Here is a 12,025-nt window from a genome sequence, read left to right as displayed (position 1 = left end):
GAGTCTAGCTTTGTGATGTGTGCTCCCGGCATATTGACTGACTTTCCGGAAGGCCATGCCCATCTCATGAGCTGTGTGGGGATCATGGCAGAACAAGTAAAAAGACCAGAGTGAGGCCCGCCCAGAGAAGCAACATCAGCTCAGTCCACTTTGTGCGCTCAATGCTCAATAGTTCACACACACACACAGCCATGGCTGGCTTGCCACATCCCACATTTTTATCGCTCAGGGCTAAGGGGCACTCAGTTCCCATATGGCAGCTCCCAACACTTCAGCTTACCATCTAAGAGCCCAGTTAAACAGAACATGCTTAACCATGTTCCTTTGGGATCAGCTCTGCAGCAGTTTTGGCTCTTAAGACCCTCGAGTACAGCTATGAAAATTGAGTGAAAGGTATAAGAATGCCTTAAAATGTGCCAGGTTATGAGGTAATTAATTGGGTTTGGTTCCAGAGTTTAACCTGCCAGAAACAGATGTTGTTATAAATATTACTTTTTAATATTGGAGAGCATTGTGAAATCGGATTATTTTTAAATGATGTATTGCAAAGTCATGGAGAAATAGGTGTAGGAAGGGAAGCCTTGGATTTATATCCCAGATCTCTTACTAAATATGGAAACAGGCTGGGCTATAGCTCAGTGATAGAGTGCTTGCCTAATATGCGTGAGGCCCTAGGTTTAGTCTGCAGCACTGCAAAAATAGAGCTGATATCCTCTAGCTTGTTTGCCTCGAACGGTTGTTAAAACAAAAATGTTGTAGTTGTACACAATATCTTTATGTGGTGCTGAGGATCGAACCCAGGGCCTCACATGTGCATGGCGGGTGCTTTACCACTGAGCCCCAGCCCCAACAAAAATGGTTTTAAATTTATAATCCTACATGAGTAAACAATTGTCATAAATTGTGCCCTTACCTCTGTGATTCATGCTATAACATTACTGAGCAAGTTGTGGGACTATCCTTATTTCAGGGAAAACCTGTATGGTCTAACCATGATATGCTACTATGGGCTTTTTTTTTTGGGGGGGGGGGAAGGGAACAACATATACACCAGGTATGCTCTTGGTTTTGTAGGGAAAACAATTTAAAAATCAGAGAGTAGTGGCTCAGGAGGCTGAGGCAGGAGGATTTCTAGTTCAAAGCCAGTCTCAGCAATAAGTGAGGTGCTAAGGAACTCAGACAAAGTAAATGTGTGTGTGTGTATGGTACTGGTGATTGGACCAAGGAGTGTTCTGCCACTGAGCTAGGCCCTAGCCCTCGTTTTTTGCCCCTTTTGAGACAGTCTCACTAAATTGTTGAGGCCAGCCTCAAATTTTGAATCCTTCTCGGGCTTCCCAAGTTGCTGGAATTATAGGTTTGTGCCCCACACATATCCTCTTAAGAAGGTGATTTTGTGAACTTTTCCTCTGCTATAATCCTCGAGCCCCTTACCTGACCCAGCTGGCTCTAGGAACCAAGGTTTTGTTTTTAATGCTTTGGAGTTATATTTAGTATTCTTCAAAGTCATTCTGAGGCCAAGTTTTATCATCAACTTTAATTGCCCTCTGGAAAATGAGTGTCACTTGAATTATTCTGTTACTACAAGAATAACGGGATCAGGTTCTGCATTAGTGTTTTCAGGTGCTGGGATGAGCAAGCACCCTGGCCCTTGCAGGAGCTAGGCACGGGCTCTGTAAGTGAGCTATACAGCCACCCACCCCCTACCCCCTTTGGTATTTTGGAACTGAAAACAGCGTCGCAGGTAGTAAAGTAGGAGACTTGAGCCGACTGGTACAGAATTTTTTAGAACTGATAAACATGGTCCAGAAATACCAATACAGAGCAATCCCTACGAGGCTCCCGAGAGAATCAGGTCCAGCTGAGACAGGTCAGGGCTTTGTTGGGAATCCAGGGTCGCAAGTTCGTGCCAGGCGCAGACCCCAGCTGCAAAGGACCTCGAGTCCGCCGAGCTGTGCTATTCCGGGGCCGTTCTTCTACCCGAGGGTCTGCGAAGCGGATGGCAGGGGCTCCGGGGCCGCGGTGGCTCTGGTAGAGTTTGCGGAACCCGCGGCTTCCCAGGGCTTGGGCCTCCGCGGGAGCTGGGACGCCGTGGGGTCGCCGTGAGTCGCCGTGATGTGGCGTTTCTCCAGGCCCGGAAGCTCCCGGCCGTTCTGAACCAGATAGAGGAGCTGCGCCAGGGTCACCGAGGCCGTGGCTGCTTCAGCAGGTTGGCGGGGTCTGCCACAGCTGCCCGAACTGCCACGCCGCTCCATCCTCGGCCACGAACCCTGGTTACGGTAACAAGAAAGCACTTCCGGGTGTGGTGGGTGCAACCACCGTGGGCGGAAACGAAGGGGAGGACGTAGACCACACCAAGCTGCCAAGACGGAGGGGGTGGGGGCACTGGAGAACGCTGACCAATTCCGCGCAGAAACATTTCAAACGCAAAAATTTTGCCCACCCCGGAGTCCTCAACGTGTAATGTATTTCAGAATAAAAAGGGAAAGACGCACCAAAATTTGAAGCCTTGCCCAGAATGGAACGTGCAATCGGACACATCTCTGCAAAGATGCAGAGGCACTACGCACACACCCATTTTCATGCACACACACGCAGGCGCGCTTCGCTTTTCTTTTTGCAGTGGTGATATTTGCTTTGTTTTGCAGAGCTTCTTGCGTGTCTGGCAAGCCTCTACAACTGAGCTACACCTCCAGCCCCTAGTGAATTTTTTAATCTGAGGATTGTGGGGACCCCCGAATTTGTAACAGACGAATGGGTGACTTAGGGACTCTAAATTTACAGCTGGCACCTGAAGTAAAAGCTGCCTTGTTGGGAACAGTGCCTTTTAACTTGCAGGCTCTTCACTAACTGGATGGTGAGTGCCAAGAATTGCCGCACACCATTTGGTATTTAACAGAATACTGAATGAAGTGGGAACTCAGCCCTCTCTCTGTGGCCAGGGTCAGTTGTCTGGGCAATCTCCTGCTGTTCTTGCCTTAGAATTCCTTCCTCACTCACCAGGTTCACTTTCTTCCTCAGAAGAGGTCATGGCTCCGCTCCCACCACCCTTACTTCGAAGCTCTGGTTTTCTGCTTCCTTATTACCATATGCCTACTAATCGAGTGCAGGATGATCACATCTCTGTGAGGTTAAAACTAACCTTGGGTGTCCTTGAAGCCACAATAAATATGGAATTTGCTCAAAAATAAGGAGAGTACAATATATGGGTTTGGGAAATGGGAGTCATCTCAGCATTATCATTCTTATATTTTCATTTTGTACCCAAGCAGGACAAGGCAACGAATTATGGATTATCAGGAGGGACCTCAAACACCACTAGTGCAACCCTCCTTAATACAGTAAACTGAGCCCAGGAAAGGAATAACCGAGCTGGGTTTGGAACTTAAGCCTCCTGACTTTTAACCAGGTGCTGTCTCCCTGTAATAGCTGCATCTTCATTGTTAGGGCCCAGTGGCCCCTGTCCTGTGGGCAGTCATCCATGTGCATGAAGAAGGCAGGGAAACAAAACAAATATAATTGAGCTGGGTGCAGTGGCGCACACCTATAATCCCAGCAGGTCCGGAGGCTGAGGCAGAAGGATCAAGAGTTCAAAGCAAGCCTCAGCAAAAGCGTGGAGCACCCCTGAGTTCAATCCTGGGTGAAAAAAAAAAAAAAAAAAAAACACAAGGATAACTGAATAAAGCAAAGACAGAGACACAGATAAACCTCATCCAGGTGTGTCCAGAGCCTTTCTATGTATCAACCAAGACCACAAAGGCTTAGATGTTATTTCAGCAGAAAGTAGCAAGCAGAGGCATCAACCTCCATGACTAGATAGACTCTGAATACCTTTAAGTCATGTATAACTCACTAGACATCTTTCATCCATGATTTAATATTTTTCTTTTTTGGTCCTGGCAATCAAACCGAGAGTTTTGCACATGCTAGACAAGCACTACCACTGAGCTACATCCCCAGCCCCATGATTTATTTATTTTTTTATAGACACAATATCATTATTTTTATGTGGTGCTGAAGATTGAACCCAGTGCCTCACACATAGAAGGCAAGCGTTTTACTACTGAGCTACAGCCCAGACCCACATGATTTATTTATATTTATTATTATACTTTAAAAAAATTTTTTGTAGTTGTAGATGGAAAGCATGCCTCCATTCCATTTGTTTATTTTTATGTGGTGCTGAGGATTGAACCCAGTGCCTCACACATGCCAGGCAAGCACTATGCCACTGAGCCACATCCCTAGCCCCCAGCCCCTATTTTTATTTATTATTATTATTTTAATTCTAGGGACTGTGTTCAATGATCCTCGGCACAGGGAGAAAAAAAAAATCTATCACAGAAGGAAATGCCTTTCTGCTCCCTTGTTGTACCTTAGTTCATCCTTCAAAGGCTTTCCCTCAATGAGCCCGCAATTTCCATCCTTTCTTAGCCTCAGAATTAACCAATCCTGTTTCTATGCCCCTACAATCCCTGGCTCATGTCACTATGACCACGAATCTTACTCTAATCTATCTATATGTGCTTAGACCAGCACCTGTAGAGACCTAGTGGTGACTGTCAGCTGAAGTCAGAATGTGTCCTCTAAAGCTCATGTGCTGGAAACTTAATCATCAATGCAACGGTTTTGAGAGATAGGACTTTTAAGATTTGATTAGCCCTCATGAATGGATTTATCTTGTTATCAGGAGAGTGGTTCATTATGCAAGAGTCTTTTTTTATTAATTTATATTTGGATGATGGTCATGAAAATGAGTTCAGATCTCTACCCTGTTATGATGCAACAAGAAAACCCTCACAGATGCAGCCCCTTGATCTTGGACTTCCCAGCCTCCAGAATTATTTTTTAATTTATATCTTTATTTTTATGTGGTGCTGAGGATCAAACCCAGGACCTCACGCATGAGAGGCAAGCAGTCTACCACGGAGCTACAACCCCCAGCCTCCAGCTCCCAACCTCCAAAATTATAAGAAGCAATTTTTTTTTTCTTTATAAATTACCTAATCTCACCAGGCGCGGTGGCGCTCACCTATAATCCCAGCAGCTCAGGAGGCTGAGACTTGAAGATCACTAGTTCAAAGCAAGCCTCAGCAAAAATGAGGCACTAAGCAACTCAGTGAGACTCTTTCTATAAATAAAATACAAAACAGGGCTAGGGATGTGACTCAGTGGTTGAGTGCCCCTAAGATCAAACCACAGTAACCCCCCCCCAAAAAAAAAATACCTAGTCTCGGTATTCTGTTAAAGCAGCACAAAACAGAATAAGACACTGATTGAGTGGGTTTGTTTTGTTTTGATTTGATTTGCAGTGCTGGGGATTGAACCCAGGGGCATTCTACCACTGAGCTACATCCCCAGCCCTTTTTATGTTTTTGTTTCTATTTTGAAACAAGGCCTCTCTAAGTTGCTGAGGCTGGCCTTAAACTTGAGATCCTGCCTCTGCCTGAGATGTATCACCATGGCAGGCCAGATATTTTCTTATAATAGATTCAAGTGGGCTGGGGTTGTGGCTCAGTGGTAAAGCACTTGCCTCATATGTGTGAGGCACTAGGTTTGAATCTTGGTACTGCATATAAATAAATGAATAAAATAAAGGTCCTTCAACAACTGAAAAAAAAGTTTAAAAAAATATAATAGATTCAAGTGCAGATTCAAGTCATGACTGAATGCAACTCCAAGCAAGCTTGATGGAGAGCATTTGGCCATACACAGTGCCAAGTGCTGGCATACAGATCCCCAGTCTCAGGGGCTCACAGCCTACCAAGGGAAAACATTACAGAAGTAAGTCATTATGATGATTATGATCTACATACCTCATAGAATTTATTAAATAAATAATACAGTGCAGTACTGAGTGTGGTAACAGTGTTATATGCCAAGCGAAATAAGGGGTTCACACATTATACTGGTTTTAAGGTGTATTTGATTTTCTCCACACACAAAATGTTCTTGTGGTCACTTCCTAGCCTATAGGGCTAGGCCCAAGTCTGACTTGGAAGCCAGACCAAGCCCCAGTCCTATTCCACTTCTAAGCTGTGAGATTTGGGTCATGTTCTCCCACTTATCTCTGCTTCAATTTCCTATCTGCAAAATGAGGAGGATAATGGCATCTCCCCCGCAGGACTGTCCGCTGGGTAATTGGGATAATGAGTGATGTTCAACAAAGGCAGTTATTAAGATCTTTCTCAGAGGGGCAATTAAACCAGTCTCCTCCTTGGCCCCACCAGGCCCTCTCTACCCTTGCCCATTCAGCCTCCTGGACACCAGCATCCTCAGGTGCCTTCAGTAGGCTCATTGCCTCCTGGTTTGGAGGCTTGGGGGGTTGGCCAAGGGGAGGGGGAGAGCAATAGAAGGAGGGAGGAGAAAGATGCCAGTGTATTTCTTCCTCAGTTTCCCTCCCTGCAGGGTCACCATGGGCAGCAGGGTCCTCCACAGACACTGCTTCCTCCCCTCACTCCTTCAGGCAAGTTTCTAGACCCAGATATTACACTCTTAGGGTCTCCCTTTGCCCTGTCCACACCTCTGTAAATAGATCCTTTATTAAACTCTCCTCAAATTACCCAATGTCAGTGTATCATCTGTTTCTTGCTCATACTCACCCATAAAGAAGTTGACTCCAGGAGCAGCCCCACACCAAGTACTGGAATTGTATCAATTACAAATTCAAGGAGTACAGGAGAAGCCTTCCTGTGGAAGGGGAAATGCACCCAGGTGATTCATGGCATGTGGAGATGATATCATTAGTCAAATTATCTTTGGGGATAGCAGGGACTGATGCATAGGGAAAGTGGGGAGATAGGAGACGAAGTGACTGGTTCTTTTTTTTTTTTTTAAGCATTTTGGGTTTTTTTTGTTTTTTTTTTTAAAGAGAGAGTGAGAGAGAGGTAGAGAGAGAATTTCAACATTTATTTTTTAGTATTTGGCGGACACAACATCTTTGTTTGTATGTGGTGCTGAGAATCAAACCCGGGCCGCACGCATGCCAGGTGAGCGCGCTACCGCTTGAGCCACATCCCCAGCCCCTGGTTCTTTTTTAAAAATATTTTTAGTTGTAGATGGACACAGTACCTTTATTGTATTTATTTTTATGCGGTGCTGAGGATTGAACCCAGTGCCCATGTAGGCAAGCGCTCTACCACTGAGCCACAACCCCAACCCCGTGACTGGTTCTTTGTGGCGTGGAGTCAGTCACTGACTTCTTCTGATGGCCACAGGGAACACACAGAGGGGAAAGGAGAACCAAAAGTTATCTTATCTTACAGAGTTGTGAGCAAGCACCAAAGCACCTCGATGGTAGCATGGAGGAGTCCCCTTCTACACACACAGGGCATAATGCAGCTGAGGGCTGGCCAGGGAGGTCATCATAAGGTTCCCCAAGTTTCAGCTCTCCAGGTTTAAGTAAAGGTCTGTGAGGGTAGGAGCCCTAAGATGGGACAGAGACTTTTGTGTATGTGTGTGCTGCTGGGGATTGAACCCAAGTTCTTGTGCTTGCAAGGCAAGCCCTCTACCAGCTGAGCTATACCCCCATCCCAGGACAGAGACATCTGAGCAGCCATGAACAAGGCCAAGAACTTATAATTCTCAAATTTCTTGTCTATGAAGATAACCACTTGCAACCTACTTCCAGGACATCAGAATGTCATCCTCAGAGCCCTCCCTGCCCCTATCCCTCCTGGGTTCCAGGACCTTCATGAGTTGGATCCCTGCAGGAGCTGGATACACAAACACAAGCCCATGCTGAGAGGAGGCTGCCCAGGCTGAAGGAGCTACAGGCCTTGCCTGTCTGTTGCTGGGCAGGCGCTGCGGGGGCATGTATGGAGTGGATTCTAAGCGAACTAGACCCAGGAGGGTGGGATGTAAGGTTCAGCTGAGCCAAACTCATTGTCATTGCTCATCCAAGTCTTGGTATTTAATGTGTTGGCTCAAGCACCTGGGAAGGGCAGTAATCGTCTGCTAGGTTGGTTAATTAAAACCTGGATTTAGTGGTAGCCTACAGTTAATGGGCATGAAATGCCAGAATGTTGCTGGCATGTTATAGAATGAATCAGAGTTCAGAGAGATGAGTGTGCCGGATTGGGTTTATTATGTGCCACCCCAGCCACCTATTTTTAGGGGGTCCAGAAAACGTTTGCTTTACTAAATCATTAAGAAACGCAGGGCTGGGGATGTGGCTCAAGCGGTAGTGCGTTCGCCTGGCATGCGTGCGGCCCAGGTTCGATCCTCAGCACCACATACAAACAAAGATGTTGTGTCCACCGAACTAAAAAAATAAGTATTACAATTCTCTCTCTCTCTCTCTCTCTCTCTCTCTCTCTCTCTCTCTCTCTCTAAAAAAAGAAGAAAAAAAAAAGAAATGCAGTGGGGGGAACTTCAGTGGGGGGTGCTTGCTGGCATGGCGGGTTCGAATCTCAGTACCGCACATAAATAAATGAACAAAATAAAGATCCTTAAACAACTTAAAAAAATGTTTTAAAAAATATAATAGATTCAAGTGCAGATTCAAGTCATGACCGAATGCAACTTCAGGCAAGCATGATGGAGAGCATTTGGCCATACACAGTGCCAGGTTAGATTAGCTGTGCGGTCAGGCCTGGGACATTGTCTGGTCTGGTAGCCTCGGGCGAGTTCCTTGCTAGCCCCAGTCTTGGTACGGTGCTTGGATTGTAACTATGTCCGTGTGTTCTGATGCCATCTCGCACTAATCTGGCTACTGGAATCCCCAGTAGTAAAGTAAAATACTCAAGGTACTCCAGCACAGATGATGGCTACATTGATCTTCAATTTAAGAAAAGCCCGCCTAAGATCCCTTGTAAGGCCATTGCACTTGTCACTGTGCTGTTTTTCTCATTATCATAGACTCCCTCCTGCTGTCAGGCTACATTAGCAAACGGTGGGGCAGACCTGTCCTGATCATGGTCATTCTGGTGTTCCTACCAGGATTTTACCATCTGTGCATTGCCCACTATGCATCTAAAGGCTACCGGGGTTACTCCTATGTGACATTCCAGACTTGGATGATTAACACTTCATCCCTGAGACAAGTCACAGTGGAACTGAACCCAGGTTAAAGATACTGAACAGAAACTATGGCAAAGGGCTGATGAATTATGCAGTTTGCAGATGTTTGACAAAACAATGGCCAGAGTTTATGGGTCCATCCCAAAAATATTCATTGAGCTTAATTAGCTAATTACAAAACACTGTGTTTTTCACCTGGCCCTGGCAAAACTCAACAAGTTTTTCCATATAAATTTGTATCATGGGAGTCATGGCTCAGTGGCAGAGAACTTGCCTGGCATGGGTGAGGCCCTGGGTTCAATCCTCAGCACCACACAAAAATAAATAAATAAATTTAATTTAATTTATATCATGAAGGAATAGCAATGCTAATCGGGAAAGCAGGAGGTTATTTTGTTGTGGAAAGTGTTACCATTCCCTCCCTCTTTAGATTGAGCATTTCTTTTAAATAGTCTTCTTTGTCAATTTGTTATCATAAAAAATGGAAGAGTGTGGTATGTCTAATTTCTTAGTTACTAAGTAATTCCTTTTTAAAATATCAAAAGATCTTATCCCCTACACTTAACTCTACCTTCAACATTCTGGTGGAAGACCTCTGTAAAATCACACGTTAGTGTGGATCCATCAGTAATACTTTTTACTTTGTTTCTTAGTGACAGGAGCCAGGAATTTTTTTAAGCCACAGAGTAAGTTTTCAAAGTATAAGCACTGTCTCTGATAATCAATCCTTGGCCAGCTCTGATCTTATTTCCCAATAGGTTGGCCTGATTATAATTTGGGTCATTCTATCCTTTGTAGATCAAGATGTTCTATATATCATGCCTTTAAAGACTGTACTTTTGGCTGTTGGCTAATGAAAAATGAAGATAAGTGGTTGCTATTTAGAGTGTCTAACCCTATTGCTAGCACCTGGTACTATAGTGTCATTCTGCTGAAGATATCAAGACTTGGCATGGATCCCTGGAAGGGATTGATTCTGTTTCTTTGCTTGAAAAAAAAAAGTGACTTATATTCAAAAGAAATTAAAATGTTGGAATCCAAATCCTGGACTTAACATGAGTTAACTTTAGACATAATTCAGAAAACATGTTATAAGGCATACAGGAGTAACTCTGTATTGGGGTAACTGGCAGCATGAGTCAAACTCTACTTTCCAGTCATTCTTTTACTCTGAGGTTATATATTTGAACAACTATCAGCTTGGAGGTACTTATTCACAGCCTTCCAAATTTCAGTTGCTGAAATTTGGAAGGCTGTGAATAGGGCAAGTTTGGGGGTAGAGATGAGTTCATTTTGGGACATGTAAATGCATATGTCTCCTTGACATCCAGTGGGTGCTGTGGAGGCTCAGGAGTTCACAAGAGAGGGTTCAAGCTAGACATAGAAATGTGACGTTATCTTCAGAAACTTGGGGATGGATGAGATCACAGGTGGAGTTAGTGAAGAGGACTCAGGAATAAGCACAGACTCCAAGTTTGGGTGCATTTAGTAATGGGAAAGGAGCCTAGGGAATCTGGCATTCTGAAGTTGTTGGGCCTTGTCAGTGAAAATGTGAGGCGAAGTATACAAAACTTTATGTTGGTCAGTGCTTGCAAAGCTCACACAAGGTAGTTTTAGCCAAATTAAATTATTTGGTCTTTTTTCCTTGTAAGGAAAAATCAAGATGAAACAGAAAAGCATAAAGTCAAGAGTAAACATTTGCTCTCCCAATTCACCTCCAAAGGTTGTCTCCTTATATGGTTTACAGAAATGTTCTAAGCATATAAACATGGATATCTTTTTTTCTTTTTTAAGAAAAAAAAAAGAAAGAAAGAAACACAGTGAGGAGGGCCACCAGGGTCCTTACCTTGATCTGAAAACTAGAGTCATTAGATCAATCAGTGGAACTGGATTCTCTCATTTCGGTGAGAATAATGGCAACCTGGTAGCATGGAGGCCAAATGGTGATGCTTAAGACGCAAAGGCTGGGGTCGAGGCTGGGGCTCAGTGGCAGAGCACTTGCCTAGCATGCTTGAGGCACTGGGTTTGAACCTCAGCACCATATTGAAAAATAAAATAAGTAAACAAATAAAATAAAGGCATTCTGCCCATCTACAGTTACTTAAAAAAAATAAAAATAAATAAAAAAGAGTCAAAGGCAAGGGTGGTACATACCTATAATTCCAGCTACTCAGGAGGCTGAAGTAAGAGGATTGAAAGTTCAAGGTGAGCCTGGGCAATTTAGCAAGACCCTGTCTCAAAAAGTAAAAAAAGCTGGGGATGTTCTCAGCGGTAAAGCTTCCCTGGGTTCAAACCCCTATACCAGGGGGAAAAAAAAAGCAAGGTTGAGGCCTGAAATGTATGAGACCCTGGGTTTGACCCCCAGTACCACTATAAATAAATAAATAAGCGATGTTCCACGGTAAAGCAAAAGGACAAAGTGATCATCAGGTAGACAATATGATAGTCCTGTGGATATTTCTTTTCACAGTGCCCCTTCCCTAGGGCTCCTTCAGTGTAGCTATGTATAGATGGTAAGCATGGAACGTCAGACATGGAAGCCCTGCTTTGGCTCAGTCACTACTGACTGATGTGGTAAGGCCAATGACAAATGTCCAACCCCCCAAGTCCTTGTGCATGCAAGGCAAGCACTCTACCAACTGAGCTATTTCCCCAACCCCACCAATGGCCGACCTTTTTGCAGCCCAATGCTAGACCCTGATGGGGCACCAATCTCACATGGTTATAGATTGCCATACAATGTGACTACCATAACATTGGGACTGTACCTCATCCTTGCAAGAGCAGGCACGTAGTTCATTTATGAATCTACTTTCTTTTCCTATGGCCCTACTGTTAGCACTGTTTATGAGCTTTCAGAATGCCATACCCAACACCATAACATTCCACATCAAATAACTTCCATTCAGGTCACAACTGCTACAGCCAAGGGAATGTACAGATGAGCCCATGCCCATAGAATTCACTGGCCTTACTACTGCCTCATGACCCAGAAGCAGTTGGCTGG

The 12,025-nt window shown here is 44.5% G+C and overlaps 1 pseudogene; it reads left to right on the top strand.

Moving 5' to 3' along the window:
• Window positions 1-8,685: 8,685 nt before the first annotated feature.
• Window positions 8,686-9,022, top strand: LOC124080336 (transmembrane protein 230-like; annotated as a pseudogene).
• Window positions 9,023-12,025: the final 3,003 nt, after the last annotated feature.

This window comes from Marmota monax, unplaced genomic scaffold (genome assembly GCF_021218885.2).
Source record: "Marmota monax isolate L192 unplaced genomic scaffold, Marmota_monax_Labrador192_F-V1.1 WCK01_AAM20220418_F8-fsc00187, whole genome shotgun sequence".
NCBI lineage: Eukaryota > Metazoa > Chordata > Mammalia > Rodentia > Sciuridae > Marmota > Marmota monax.
Note: the sequence above shows the minus strand (reverse complement) of the source record. Positions and strands in the feature narration are given on the sequence as shown.